Source organism: Perca fluviatilis, chromosome 2, assembly GCF_010015445.1.
Source record: "Perca fluviatilis chromosome 2, GENO_Pfluv_1.0, whole genome shotgun sequence".
Lineage (NCBI taxonomy): Eukaryota > Metazoa > Chordata > Actinopteri > Perciformes > Percidae > Perca > Perca fluviatilis.
In genome coordinates, this window is record NC_053113.1 from 38,652,293 (window position 1) to 38,667,184 (window position 14,892).

Below are 14,892 nucleotides of genomic sequence, written 5' to 3' on the forward strand. Positions count from 1 at the left end.
GCCAAGGCGACGTCCGTGTGTTGTGTGTGTGTGTGTGTGTGTGTGTGTGTGTGTCAGAGCTAACACCGCTCTCTGTGGAACATGCAGAGAGGACAGAGTAGCTCACGCTTACGTGCTCTCAGGTATTTGGCACCGCTTGATTAAACGCGAATCGGTCCTCGGTAGTACCAACACACGTTTATTTTTATTTTTTTTTTATCTGCATTTGTGTACCGATATCACGAGACAACTTTTCACTTGACGAGAAACATCTTCATGTTTTAATATCGCGAGATCTCGTGGGACGAGGTCTTTTAAGCGTTACGCTTTTAGGCATGGTACGGGGGACAGGGGGGACAGGTGGTTGGTGATGATGTGGTGGTCTGGGCTGGGCGTTTCAGGGACAGGTGTCACGGGCAGTGCACTGCAGCATTTTTCTTGACGAAAAAACAATCAATAGTTTTCTTCATTTGGAATTACCGGTATGTTTTTGAAGTTTAAGGTTAAATGAAAATGTTTAGTCACACTTGACAGATTTTTTTGTTGCATTTCGCACCCTGGAGCCCTGTACTATCCATATCAGCTCTATACTCCACAGAGAAAAGAACTATCCTATCATCAAACTTATAAGATGTCCATTACTTAAACTACTGTAGCTGTCTACGTCATTACAGTCACTGCTCCAAGTTAGCACCTGTGGCAGTGCTGCAATGGAAACCGTTGGTCTGTCAGCAGCCACTGCAAGAAAAAATCTCCAATATACCAGAGTCAACATACACATGTTAACAAATATACAAAACATGCCATGATTTTGTAAGAGCCTGTTTTTTGGATGCGAGGCACACTGTTTATCAAGATAGCAGCCACATTTCTCTGACTAAGCTCCAAGGTCGTTATGCTCCCAAGTTCATAAAACAGGTACTTCACAAGCGGGGGGAGTATGAACAGGCTGTCTCACGCACACACCATGGCTTTAATGTCCTAATTACAGCTTCTGAGAAAACCCATGATCAAGTCCATCATTTTTATACACTGCAAATTAATATGTTGAATCCGTACATAATCTTCACTCGTTTCTTTACCTGACACCCCTACCACCACCCATTCTCTTCTTCCTTTTACGCTATTTCGCTTTCTCTTCATAACAACCTGAAATGACACCAGGAACTATAATTAAGCTTTCTGCACATGAGGAATAAGATGTGTATTTTCTCTAAGACACCAGCGGGAGCATCTGTTGGAAATACACATTTCCGATGACAGATAAACAAGCGCAATGTTTGCTTTTCTCTGGGCTATTACACTATAGATAAAGTACATAATTCTGAAGAAAAAGTATGACAGTCTCCTGTTAATTGAGTTACAAAATTATTAAGCAAATCTGCACTAAATAAGGTAAATTCAAACCCTAATGCTACAAAATATCTTGCTGCATGTCTACACATCTAAGTAGTACTTTTTTCATTAGTAGCCGGGAGCTTTTTGTTTTACTCAGAGATTATTCTTTTTGAATATAAAGAGCCTGGCGTTGTACCTTGGGCTCCAAATTTAAATGATGCTGGCGAGGCTAAGCACCAAATAGCTTAGATGCAAGCGGTTAGTGGATGACGACCTGAAAGTACATGGATGCATGTGGTAAAGCTTGTGCTGAACAGTAAGTGGTCTACAGTGACAGCTTGTTCCAGTCTGTGTCACATGGCTGTGCTCCTTTATAAGCCACAAGTGTAGAGCAAGGACGTTGAAAACAACATTTGCTGCTATAATGGCAGTAGAACTGTTGCAACTCCTGCACAGTATTCATTTACCCCTTTGAAGATAAAACTCTTATTCCCACACCAAATTCATTGCAATGCGACATCAAAGAGTTGCGAGAATTATTTTACGTTTAACAAACCAAGGCAAATCTTAAAGCTAGTGTGCATCAGACTCCTTTTCATAAGCAGCTAAATGACACAATAACACATGAATCTGTAGCAGGTATACTAACAATTATGTGGGGAAAAGTTCTGAATACAAAGTTCAGAAACAGAAAAACAGCACAGATGTTCCAAAAACAAACTCACGTGTCATCAGTGGATAAAAGGGACGGACTTTGATGTCTGCTGCCTCTTGTGTAAAATTAGTTCACACAGACATAAATCTGGTGAAGTGTAGCTGAAATTAGAATTCACAGTCTTTGTCTAAGGTCCCTTTTAGCCCATTACACTAACCATTCAAAGTAGTTTTGGCTTAAAAATACTTTGCCTCTTTATTCAGTACTAAAAAACAGAAGTGGGAAGAAGAAGAGGGATAAGAGGGAAACCTGTGCAGTGTGTGATAGTCAAGGCAGATGTATAGAAATAAATGCAAACATGCACAGAAGTATGGTTAAGTAGGGTTCTGTCACCAAAACAGTCACTACTACTGTGGAAGGAGTGGAGTAAAGGGGAGCGGGTATGGAACCCCTACATCCATACTGGTAAGTCTGACAGCTTATCACCCCCAGACAAGAGGCCCCTGGATAAATGTGGTCAAGCAGGAGAGGAGCCCAGCTTGAGCAGTGATGGGGTGCAGGACAGCGATAAGGCTGAAGCTATACTGGGCGAAATGGGGGAGCGAGGCAAGGGGCCCCAGGCTGAGAAACTCAGCCAACAGCAACACTCGCTCCAGCTCTCGCTGGCTAAACCTCTTAAAAAATTTACACATAGGCATTTACCATACTCAGCAAATATAGGTTACAGCATGCGTGCATTCATGTGTCTCTTAAGTGTAACAGTGCATGTGTGCGAGAGAAGACAGAGCACATTAGCACATCTTACAACTGAACCCAGAAATGGAGAGTAAGTGAGTGTAGAGTAGGAAAAGCTAAAGAGTAGAGGAGAAAAAGAGAGAGTAGATAGAGGAGAGACAGAGAAAATGTCTTCTTGATGTTTTTCTGGCGCCGGCCTCTTGAAAACACACCATGAAATTTGCTTTTTCACAGGAAGTGACAGAGCGAGCACCATGATCCCCTGATGGAGATCTGGCTCTTTGTGTAGTCGTTTTCTCCTCTGCTCATCTGCCTGCCCAGATACTGGATAATCTACTCGCTCCCGGCATTCCTAATACAACCATCCATCCCCATTCACTCCGCCCATGTGTGTCCCAGCACAGGACAGGGGTGTAGTTTGGAAGTCTATAATGGAATAGATTTGGTTGTTTGTCTCTCTTGAAATGACTGTTCTGCAGCAGTGAAATGATCATTTCTCCTGCAATGCTAACCTCTGGGTAATGATTACATTTCTAATTATAATTTTAATCAGAGCCCAGCAAGTTTCAAGCAAATAATCAGTGGTGGAACCTTTCTTTTGTAAGCAGGTGAATGTTTTTTTCCCCTGAATGTTTAACAATATTGGCATAGCAAACATATCAAAGCTAGGACATCCATGGCAGTCGGTTTGTTTTCGTTTTTATTCTAATTTTCATTCAAAATGTACATATTATGGTCGACAAAGCAACATACTTGAATAGAGCACTACTCCCAGTATGGCTACTGGCAACCAAATGCTAAAGATCATAAGCAGATTACAGCTCTGTCAGCCAATTCAAATAAGTAAACAAGCCATACCAGAAAAGGGCAGAGCTTGTAGAAAACGATTAGTAAATATGATTGCTATGTACATATGTGCCTGGCTTGTCTGTCAGATAACTGATCCCTGTGAAAAGTGGAAATCATAATGGCTTGTAAAGCAATGTCCATCAAGAAATATAATGCAATTTGATTTTGATTAAAGGTCATGCCAATTCTTAATTACAAATTTACATAAACAACTATCCCTATGCAGTATAATTAATTGGTATATCATTTCCTACTAAACCATTTAGAATTCAACAATTACTGGTACTGTATTTGTAAAAAGGAAATGTAGGTGCTCCCTCAAACTCAATATGGAGGATCTAATCAAAAATGTATTGTGTTCTGCAACTTCATAACATACTGTACTAAACAGCTCTTCAATCAACTGGCCAGGCATCCATATGTAAATTTGAAATGTAACCATTTGGAAACAGGCTGGGCTTGTTATAATGTACATGAAAACAGCAATTGAAGTCAAAAGTGTGGCACAGGCAGGCTGAAGATGCAATTACATCAGGAATAAATTCCTTTACAATCAATCCTTTATACCGCATAAACTTGGGCATAGAATGTGTCTGTGAATGGTCTCTCAAGTCAAAGAACAGAGAGGTAATAAGAATCAGAATGAGTTAGTGATGGCTGTCATAAAATATGGCAGGAGCTTCTATTTACAACCTGTAATAAAACTGCCTCTGCTGCAATTTATGGAGATGCTTGCCCCACAGAGCTAAACCCTTTTGCCAAGGGCATGTTAACAACCTCCATAGTGCATTCTGAATATATTGGCAGATGGACATTTTGTCTAATAGAGCATTGCAAACTAGAAAGCAAGTGCTAAAACGTGCGTGCTGAAACTTATATTTCCTTTAACAGCGAACTGAAAATGGTAAAAACTTATTGATGGGATCATACTTGAATTATAGACAGAAATGTCACGTATGATATTAAAGCAACACTATGTAACTTTTAGCTGCAGTTGTAGTTCCAATGAGACAACCTGTAGGGGGACCGAAGCGGGAAAAGTTACATAGTGTTGTTTTAATATCAATATAGGGCAGACACACATTATGAAGCTGGTGCAAATTTGTTAAGAGTCTGGTCTTTCAAATAAAATGTTGACATTCAAAACATTTACAGTACCTAAAATATTCATGTCTTTACATCAGTAGCTAAGCAGGAAATATGATAAATATCTTTAATCCTTTATAGCATACATAGATGTAGACAAAGTAAACTGAAACAAAGTCTGGAATTACACTCCACCATAATGATAAATAATGGGTAATAAGATTAGTATGTGATTATACCACAATGGTAAAGGTGAATGATAATATGCTTTTTCTTATTAAATTGCTTTGACGTGATTAAGAAAATACTGCATAGCATAAACTACATGCATTACATTCATATTCATTAGCTGTGTTAGTGAAAAAAAGGGTTTAACAACAACAAGTTATTCCCCCACGCCTACAGAATAAAATCCCAAGAAAACAAAGCAGAAGTGACAGTTCAGGGGAACCAAGGCAACCAAAGAAGATATTAGCAGACATTAACAAAAATCATTTGTACATTAATAAAAGCCATAACAGTATGAACAATGTTTGTTTACGATCACAATGCACAGGCTGTGCTACAATTGAAGTGCATTATGAAACTGTAATGAGAAGAATCAATGTATTGCTACTCCAGTCTCCATTAGTGGGGTATAGGGGAATGGTACATGGACAGATATGGACAGCGCTCCTTTCCCCATTTGGGCTGAGGAGTCTCACCTGATGACTGATCTCTCTGGTGAAGGTCAGCAGTTCTTCAGGCCAACACTGTACGCTCTATATCACCACTCAATTAAATAACAGGTTTTCACAGTCCCAGCTCTCAACTCTCTCTTCTCCTCTTTCGGTGTCTCTCTCACATCTCAAAACAAGATAACATATCAATTACACACCCAGCTGTGGACTGCAGAACTACATTTCTGTCTTCTGGAAGTGCTGCAAAGCTAGTTTGTAATTATTCAGTTGTTGATCCCAAAAACCTGCAAAATGCTGGTATAATGACGCTATTAAAATTACAGTGACATACTGTCACATTTTATAGAATACATAATTGTTTTCATAAATCTATCACAGATGCAGTTATGACAATGAGTATTATAACTTAACTTAGGTATAAATTCTCATTTGTGCCGCTTTCAATCAAATTAATGAATAATAAGAGATAAGGGGCCCTATCTTGCACTCAGCGCAATTGCCTTTGTACACCGACACATGTATCATTCCTATTTTGTACCCGACGCACAGTGGACTTTTACCTCCACAGACGCATGTCGGTAAATTAGGGAATGAATTTGCGCTCCAGGGGGCAGTTCAGCGAAAAGAGGAGGCGTGTTCAGGCGCAAACGTTCCCTGGTGCTATTTTGCAGTTTCAGAAAACAATTCCACCACTGACCAGGAAAAACCTGGTCTAAAGTCAGTGGCGCTAGTCTAAAGTCGGTAGCACGTTATTCAGATCCTATTTTAGGGGCGCATGCTTGGCCATAATGTAGCGTGCGCACAACGCGCATGCACTTTGCTTCTCTCATCTGCACGGATGGAGCAGTTCCCATTTTTGCAACCCATACATAATTACAAGGAAAAATATTACTGAAAATGCGCTTCAAGTGTTTGGATAGATCAGGAGGCACTTTACAGTTCAGTCCTCAAAAAGTCGCAGCATTCTTTGTGGCTTGTGTTTTACACAACATTTCCATGAATCATGGATGTGTTGATGACATTAATGAGGAAATATTAGAGGACTTAAGGAGATGTGATGTTGAACTACGGTGGGATTGGACACTTGAGGATCCGGGAATTGCAATGCGCGATGTGCTCCTGATGGAGCGGGTGGACGGAGATGGAGTTGGGGGAGGAGGAAGGAGCACAACAGGAGCAGGTGGTGCGTTTTAGGCCCACGCTCCATGGCTGCAGCAATCCTCTCCAGACTTGTGGAGATGCGCCTGAGAGGTCAAGACATTTATTACGTCATGGAACAAGCGTGCCTGCTCTTAAAGGGAATGTGAGATGATGCTCTGATTGGTTATTTTCATGTTACGCCCAAACCACACCTTGCTCCATCAGACCAACCCATTTTAGATTTGCGTTGGGCGCAAGACTCATTTATCCCGCCGGTATCATAGCAACAGCGGCCGAGATCCACCCACAAAGCTACTTGCGTTTTGCGTTTCATACTTGCGTTTCAGATGGTTAAAAATCATGCGTATGTATTGGCTGCAGTGATGTGTGACTAATACTACTAAATAATATTTGTGGTACTTATTATTATGGTTATAGGATGTGCAATATCTGATAGGGTACTGGTGCTTATTTTATATACAGTACAGGCCAAAAGTTTGGACACACCTTCTCATTCAATGTGTTTCTTTATTTTCATGACTATTTACATTGTAGATTATCACTGAAGGCATCACAACTATGAATGAACACATATGGAATTATGTACTTAACAAAAAAGTGTGAAATAACTGAAAACATGTCTTATATTTTAGATTCTTCAAAGTAGCCACCCTTTGCTTTTTTGATAACTCTGCAAACCCTTGGTGTTCTCTCAATGACCTTCATGAGGTAGTCACCTGAAATGGTTTTCACTTCACACGCGTGCCTTGTCAGGGTTTAGTGGTATTAGTGGAATTTTTTCCCTTATTAATAAAAAAGCAAAGGGTGGCTACTTTGAAGAATCTAAAATATAAGACATGTTTTCGGTTATTTCACACTTTTCTGTTAAGTACATAATCCCACATTCATAGTTTTGATGCCTTCAGTGAGAATCTACAATGTAAATAGTCATGAAAATAAAAAGGAAACGCATTGAATGAGAAAGTGTGTCCAAACTTTTGGCCTGTACTGTATATATATATATATATATATATATATATACACATACACACACACACACACACACACACACACACACACACAGTATATGCTATGTTATATTTGATATGGTATTATGCAACTGGGCATTGTGCAATACAGAAGTTATTGACCACAGCATGAGTTAACGGGATATGTGTAATCATTATCAAAATGAAGTGCAATACGAGGAGAAGATGTGTTGTGGGTTCTCTTCTGTGATTGTGAGGAAAGATAGGGGGGGTATGGTGTGAGGTTTATTAGATGTTCATTGAAGCATTGGATGAGATAATGTATGATTATGTTTCTATGTAGGTTAACTGTATGTTTATTGTGTGTTTATGCACAATGTGTTGCCATTTCGTTTCTCTCGAATGCCCAAGATGAATTTCTCCTATAGGAGACAATAAAGGCTTATCTTATCTTATACGCAGTTGCCCAGTTAAGTTTAGTATGATTATTATATAGAAATGAAAAATTAAGTTTCAGAACCATTTCAACTTGAAAGCTGACATTTTGCTGCATTAGCCACTGGACTGTGCTAGCAAAAGACAGGTGAAAAGTGCAGCAGCACAGCTTTTGAATAAATGCCCAGGCCTGTAATGATGTATACCCTTAGAAGCAGGGCCAAGCTGCCACAGTCACCACCCTCAAAAGAGCTGTGTAGTTCTGCTAAACTATTCGCCAGGTGACGCGAAACCCCCAGGAACCCTGCCAGTGGATGAGCCTCCCTGCTCATCTGCGGCTTGCACGCTGCAGTGACACTATGGGTGACACAGAGCTGGTTAGCTGATTGGGTTATTTGTTTATTTTAGTTGACCTGTCTTAGTTTCTTCTTTTGTACATTTACTTTTGCGCATTATTAAAAGCAAAAGTTTTTCTTATCTGATTACTCGATGGACTAATGGGTACAATACTTGACAACTAAAATAATCGATAGCTGCAGCCCTAATGTGAAAGCAAGTGCAACATTACATTTAGATCCAATTATGGCTTTGGTTTTATTTTCCTTGTATTGTGCAGTGTAAGATCAGAGTGCTGAATATTTACTTTAAGGTCGAAACTGTCAAAGTAATTTCAATTATCAGTATTTTGAAGTTATTGCTAATTATGTATACATAATTGGATTCAGCCCTACACAAGTTACACCATTACATCCTTTACCCTCTGTAATTTAATAGTTGTGATTTTTATCATTTTACTGCATACAGGTAAACAACACAGTACATGTACCCATTCTACATTTATAAACTGGTGCATCAAGTAGAAAAGAACCATAATAGTTAAAGGGGTGATAGAATGATTATATAGGGTATTTCACACTGTTCCTTATGGTCTCCTAATGGGGTATGTAACATTAGTTGGGCTGAAAATGGCCTGGTTGATATTTTATTGGCCCTTATGCATCCCTGTGTTTTGGCCCTATTTGTAACAAGAGCTTTTCTTCCAAATATGGTATGGTCATGAATATTTAGATGAGCTGCGCGCTGCTTGGTTGAGCCTTAGCCCCGCGTACACACACATAGAGAGCGCTGATTGGTTGAGGCGAACTCGCCATACACACGCATTAGAGGTCGTGTGCTGATTGGTTGAGCGAATCTCCAATACACATACATTAGAAACGCGACAGAATCTCATATTCCAGACACTGCAATGTTTCCTTACCAAATTCACTTCTGAGACTTTTTATGCGCGAAATCAACGATATAAAGCTCAAATATGGGCGGGCGTTTACGAAAATGGATGGCTAATTGCAAATTTGGTAAAACTGTGTGTCGGAGTTCAGCTGCCTGTGTTAGCGCCCGCCTGGCCTGACTTCCTCCACAGACCCCGGCTTGCTGTGAGCTCGATTGAGCTCCGGAACGGCTGCTGCAGCCCACAGCACCTCATACCCGCGCAAAGTCACCGTTTGGGCTGGTGGACTACTACCAAACGCCGCTGCCCTGACAAAGCGCCAGGGCCTGCATCTCCTCTCTTCCTGCTAGCTAAATGGCCCGTGTGTGAGAGCGCGGTCAGCGAGCTTGTTACACCAGCAATCTCTTACCAAATGTTACACACATGTCACGCCACTTAGCTATACAACATATAACTATATGTTTTATAAAGCTAACAACGGTGTCCGATTTCAAGTTAATGAATATTTGTGAGCTGTACGGGTTTCGTTAGCTGCGACTGTCCCTGCAATCCTATGTGTACAGATTGCGGCTAGTTAGCTTCATTTTTGGTCGTAATTTGAGTATATTTACAGTTTGAATTTCGTCACGCCACTTATACAACATCTAACTATATGTTTTATAAAGCTAACGACTGTGTCCGATTTCAAGTTAATGAACATTTGTGAGCTGTAAGGGTTTCGTTAGCTGCGACTGTCCCTTCAATCCTATGTGTACAGATTGCGGCTAGTTAGCTTCATTTTTGGTCGTAATTCGAGTATTTTTACAGTTTGAATTTCGTCACGCCACTTATACAACATATAACTATATGTTTTATAAAGCTAACAACGGTGTCCGATTTCAAGTTAATGAATATTTGTGAGCTGTAAGGGTTTCGTTAGCTGCGACTGTCCCTTCAATCCTATGTGTACAGATTGCGGCTAGTTAGCTTCATTTTTGGTCGTAATTCGGTATATTTACAGTTTGAATTTCGGCACGCCACTTATACAACATCTAACTATATTTTTTATAAAGCTAACAACGGTGTCCGATTTTAAGTTAATGAATATTTGTGAATTCCAGAGGAATTCTAAGAGGAGGCTAGCTAGCTCTCATTGATAGAGCTCCATCCAGCCGCAGGCTCTATCAATGAGACTCATGGACAACGCGTGGGTTATTTTCCTAATCGTTTGTTTAAATAACTCAACACATTATAATTACACACATTATAAGATTAACTAGAATCTGTGGTAAGAGAATGCTGGCGTAACAAGCTTCCGCTGACGCGCGCTCCTCACATACACCGGGCATTTAGCTAGCAGGAAGAGGGGAGTTGCAGGCCCTGGAGCTCTGTCAGAGCAGCGGCGTTTGGTAGTAGTCCACCAGCCCAAACGGTGACTTTGCGCTAGTGAGGTGCTGTGGGCTGCAGCAACGTGCCGAGCTCAATCGGGCTCACAGCAAGCCGGTGTTACACCGGGGTCTGTGGAGGAAGGCAGGCCAGGCGGCGAGGCAGCAACACAGGCAGCACCAGCCTCTGAAGCCCGACACAGTCGGACAAAATTTGCAATTAGACATCAATTTTCGTAAAACGGCCCATATTTGACCTCTAAGTAGTTGATTTCTCGCATAAAAAATTCTCAGAAGTGAATTTAATGGTAAAATAGCATATGAACAATGTATACATTTTTCTGAGATCTGCGCGAACTAGATTCAGAAGACTAACTGATCTCAGGTCAGTTTTGTAGCCTATGTAAATGATGAGGCGTGCCGTTCTCTTAATACACCCATGGGCTGACAATGGTTCCGGTTTTTGGGAGGTTGACGTCAACTTCCAGCTTTGTTGGGATTCGCCCGTTTTCAGCGGCAGTTTCAAAATATGAAATTTTCATAGTAAAAGGGTGTCAATGGGATTTTGAGCTTCTATGTATGTCCTATTTACCCACCGAACTGTCGTTATTCAACTATGACAGGGTAAAATCGGTTTTGCATTCTATCACCCCTTTAATGTTATGGAAAGGTGAGAAATGGGCTGTACTTATCTGAAGTCAATGTGCCACTAGACATAAATCATTACCTCAGTTCAGCTTCAGGCTTTTGCACAGTCTCATTCATTTGAATACTGTACATTTGCAAACTACTAGACTGTTGACCAATCGATCATCAGCTATATACAGTCTGCAGGCTTGTTTGCTCTAAGAATATAAATTAACTCCACTGGGGTTATTTATTATCAAACATATAATAACTGTGGCAAAAATGCCAAAAGGTGGTCTGGGATCAGCAATAGAAGCTCTCATTATAAAAACACACACCCAAAGCATTGTGGGAGTGCCATTTACTCAGATGGATAGAGTGAGACACAGTCTCTCAGACTAACTTTCTGGAGGTGTTTACAAAATGAGATCCCCAGCTACAGGCAGATGAGTAGGAAAGACTGCTGGTAGACTGAAAGCTATACACATCCATTACCCCAATATCATCAGCAACAATCACATCATCTCCCAGACACTTCCAGGTAAACTTGAGCCCCTCAGGCTTTATTGGTGCTGCCAGCCCAGCATCCATACAGTCACCCAAGCCTACAGCTCATCCTTCCATTTCAGTAACACTTTTGATCACTGCAAATTGAATGAGCATAATCAGCCAGTCAATATGAAATCTACCCCTTTATATCCAGTTCAAAATATGACTAGGTACAAATAACAGCAGGAGAGAAATGCACTCAGACTGAAGTCAGGTGTTACTATAATAATATTCTTTTTTTCTCTGCACTCTTTTGCTCTCTTCCAGAAAATATAATAACTTTTTTCTCTTTTAACACATTGGTTCTCGAGAAATGTTTATGTCTGACTGATAAACGATGATGGTAACTTTCTCTTGTACATCCATATTCTGCTATTGAAATAAATGTTCATCGACTGTTGGGTAGCCCCTGTCCAGATCGACAATAATGCCAATTGCCAAAAATCAGAGGCAGTAAACTGGCAGTGATGTATTTCAAACCATGTTTGAATTGCCATGTATCTAAATCAACATCTGCTTAATTAATGCTTCACCGTCATTTGCTCAATCATCAGCTGCTTGGGTAAAAGCTAACTAGTAACGTCTAATCATACTGAAACAGGTGTACATGGTGGCCTTTATAACTTGAAACTCGCTGACTACTCTGCATATACCCTCAGGCCAACTGTTGGGACCATCAGAAAGAGGAATGAAACTGATTTTAAAAAACACATACATGGGGTCAATATGTGCCTGAGAGTGTGGCCTACAGGCAACTGTAGAGCCTGACTACTCTCTGAGAACAAAGGCACATGCGGCTTTCTCAAACAAAAGAAAAGGCCTTCAGATAAGCTCCCGCCTGAAGATTCACACTCCCATATGAAAAAGTCCCCAAACTGGTCTTCTGTTGCTGGCTCACTCTGCAAAAGGATGCACGCGAGCGCTTGTGCAAAATCGCTCCATTTCCCAAGAAAAGTGGATTTATTTAACCGAACGGACAACATACAGTAAGGCTTAGTGTTCTGGGCAGAGATTCAGAGACATGTATGTGTGTTTATTAATGTAATGACTGCTAATGCTGCAACTGTGTTATGACATTAATGTGATTTGATTAATAAGTGCTACTGGTGCGCCTTGATTATTAATCTGTGATTGTGACCGCCAAGTCAAATCTATTTCTGTGAAAATCCTAGATCATGGCATATGATGATGTTGTGTTGAATACGGTAGCTTGTAAAACTGTAAATGCTACGTTGCTTCTCCCACTGCGGAGGAGTTTAGTTACTGTTCAGCTAGAGAATAAGCTCCGTTGGACACACACATGTGCCATTTTGTACAGCTGGCCTCGCCAGCCGACATAGTCACGTGAAAGCGTAACACAGCTTCACAACTGCGCTCCGTAGTGTGTTCTTTTGTCTGCAACACATGTTTCACACTAGCTAAACAGCTAGCCCCTAGCCACATGTGGCGCTGCTACAAAGCTTCATACACGTTAGCTTTAGCAGCTAGCCTTGCTAACTTCCGCAGTCACTCACAGATAAGCTAACCGGCTAGCACATAGCCTAGCTTGAACGAGCTAACGGCTAATCTTGGGCGTAGCCTAGCAACCACCCGGTTTCATCACACCCCGCTCCCCCCCCACACACACACACACACACACGCTACATGTCTGTTTGTTGCTTTTGGTTGTAGTTTGTAAAAGGTATATAGGTTTTGATGATTGAAGAATTATTGATCGGCTATTGATAATTTTGAAGTTAAATAAATTCTATATTTTAAATAGCAGTTGTGATTATTTGTGTATCTATTGTAATAAACTGGTTAAACAGGTCTGTGGTTGGATTCACCCTTCCTTTTGTTCCTTTAGAAATACCAGATAAATTAACCAAATTAATTAATTGAGATCTAGTTTAAAGGGAACACCACCTATGAGACTATTTCACAGCTCAATTATTGGTCCCTGGTTCCAGGGTGGTGCCGCATTTTGATTGTTTGTCAATTTGGTAAAGTTATTAATACACATATTCATAACTTTATTAATTAAATGATAAACCATCTTTGATAATTTGCCAATAATTGAATCTGTACCCTACCTATTCCCAACACAACCCTGTTTGCAGCTTCAGCTCTTTTCAGCATTTATTTTACTTTACTAAAAATATAATCTCCATTTAAAAAATGCAGGGGAGAAGAGTTCCAGATTCTTGAAGCGCTCCCTCAAAGAGAGGAGCCTTTCCAGCCACATCTACTTGTATATCTATTTGCAATAAATAGTCAATTCCTTCATTTAAGTTTCCCAGAAATGCATATAATAGATAGTTTTTACATATTTCAGTTATTTGAGCTATGAAGTTATGCTTTTGAGCTACAATTGAGAAAATGCACCATTACTACAGTGGAGGCACACACTGTATATTATGACCTAGTGTTGGTTGCTGTATAACGGTGGCAAAGAAATTCCGAACACATAATTCCTATTCAGATCTCTTCAACTGGAAGCAGAGAGGTCAAACTGCTGACCTATAGAAACACTTTGGAGAGAATTCAATGTCCAGCTCAACAATACCCCCACCTGGGTCCCTTCATACATACAGACAAACAGACAGACAGACACCCCTTGATGTGCTGGGGTGGGCCCATTGCTCTCGGGAGTAGTGTTGGGCATTATATCTGCCTGGCGATAAGAAGAGTGGCAGCCACTCAGCTAGGGGGCCTCAAAACACATTTTAAATTTTGTTGAGATGACATGTCTCATCCACCTCTCAGACAGTGCTGACAGGGGCGACAGTTAGCCAACTTTTATGAGTCCAAGTTGAAGGTTGCAGAAGTCGGTTGAAACTCAGCTGCAAAGCGCGGAAATGGGTTTTTGCTAGTGCTGTCAATCGATTAAAAAATGTAATCAAGTTAATCAGTCATGGGCTGTGATTAATCATGATTAATCGCAAATTTAAAATACTAGGATTTACTTGTAAATGTGCAATGCTGAAATAAATAAATGCATGACAAACATGACAGCTTTAAAGAAACAGATTCTTCAGTTTTATTATCTCAACCATTAACCACTGGTTTTATCAAAACTTCCATCTGGAAGCTTTTTATAACGAAAGTTGCCGTTCAGCAGAGCCGACACTGTCTCCCCTGTCAGCGTTTACTTGCGTTCACTGAGCCAGACATACCACACAAAGCGGGAAGAGGTTGGGGTTAAACTTGATAAAAGGCTTACTTTGCGTTGACAGCCTAGTTATACATGTGTTGCTTA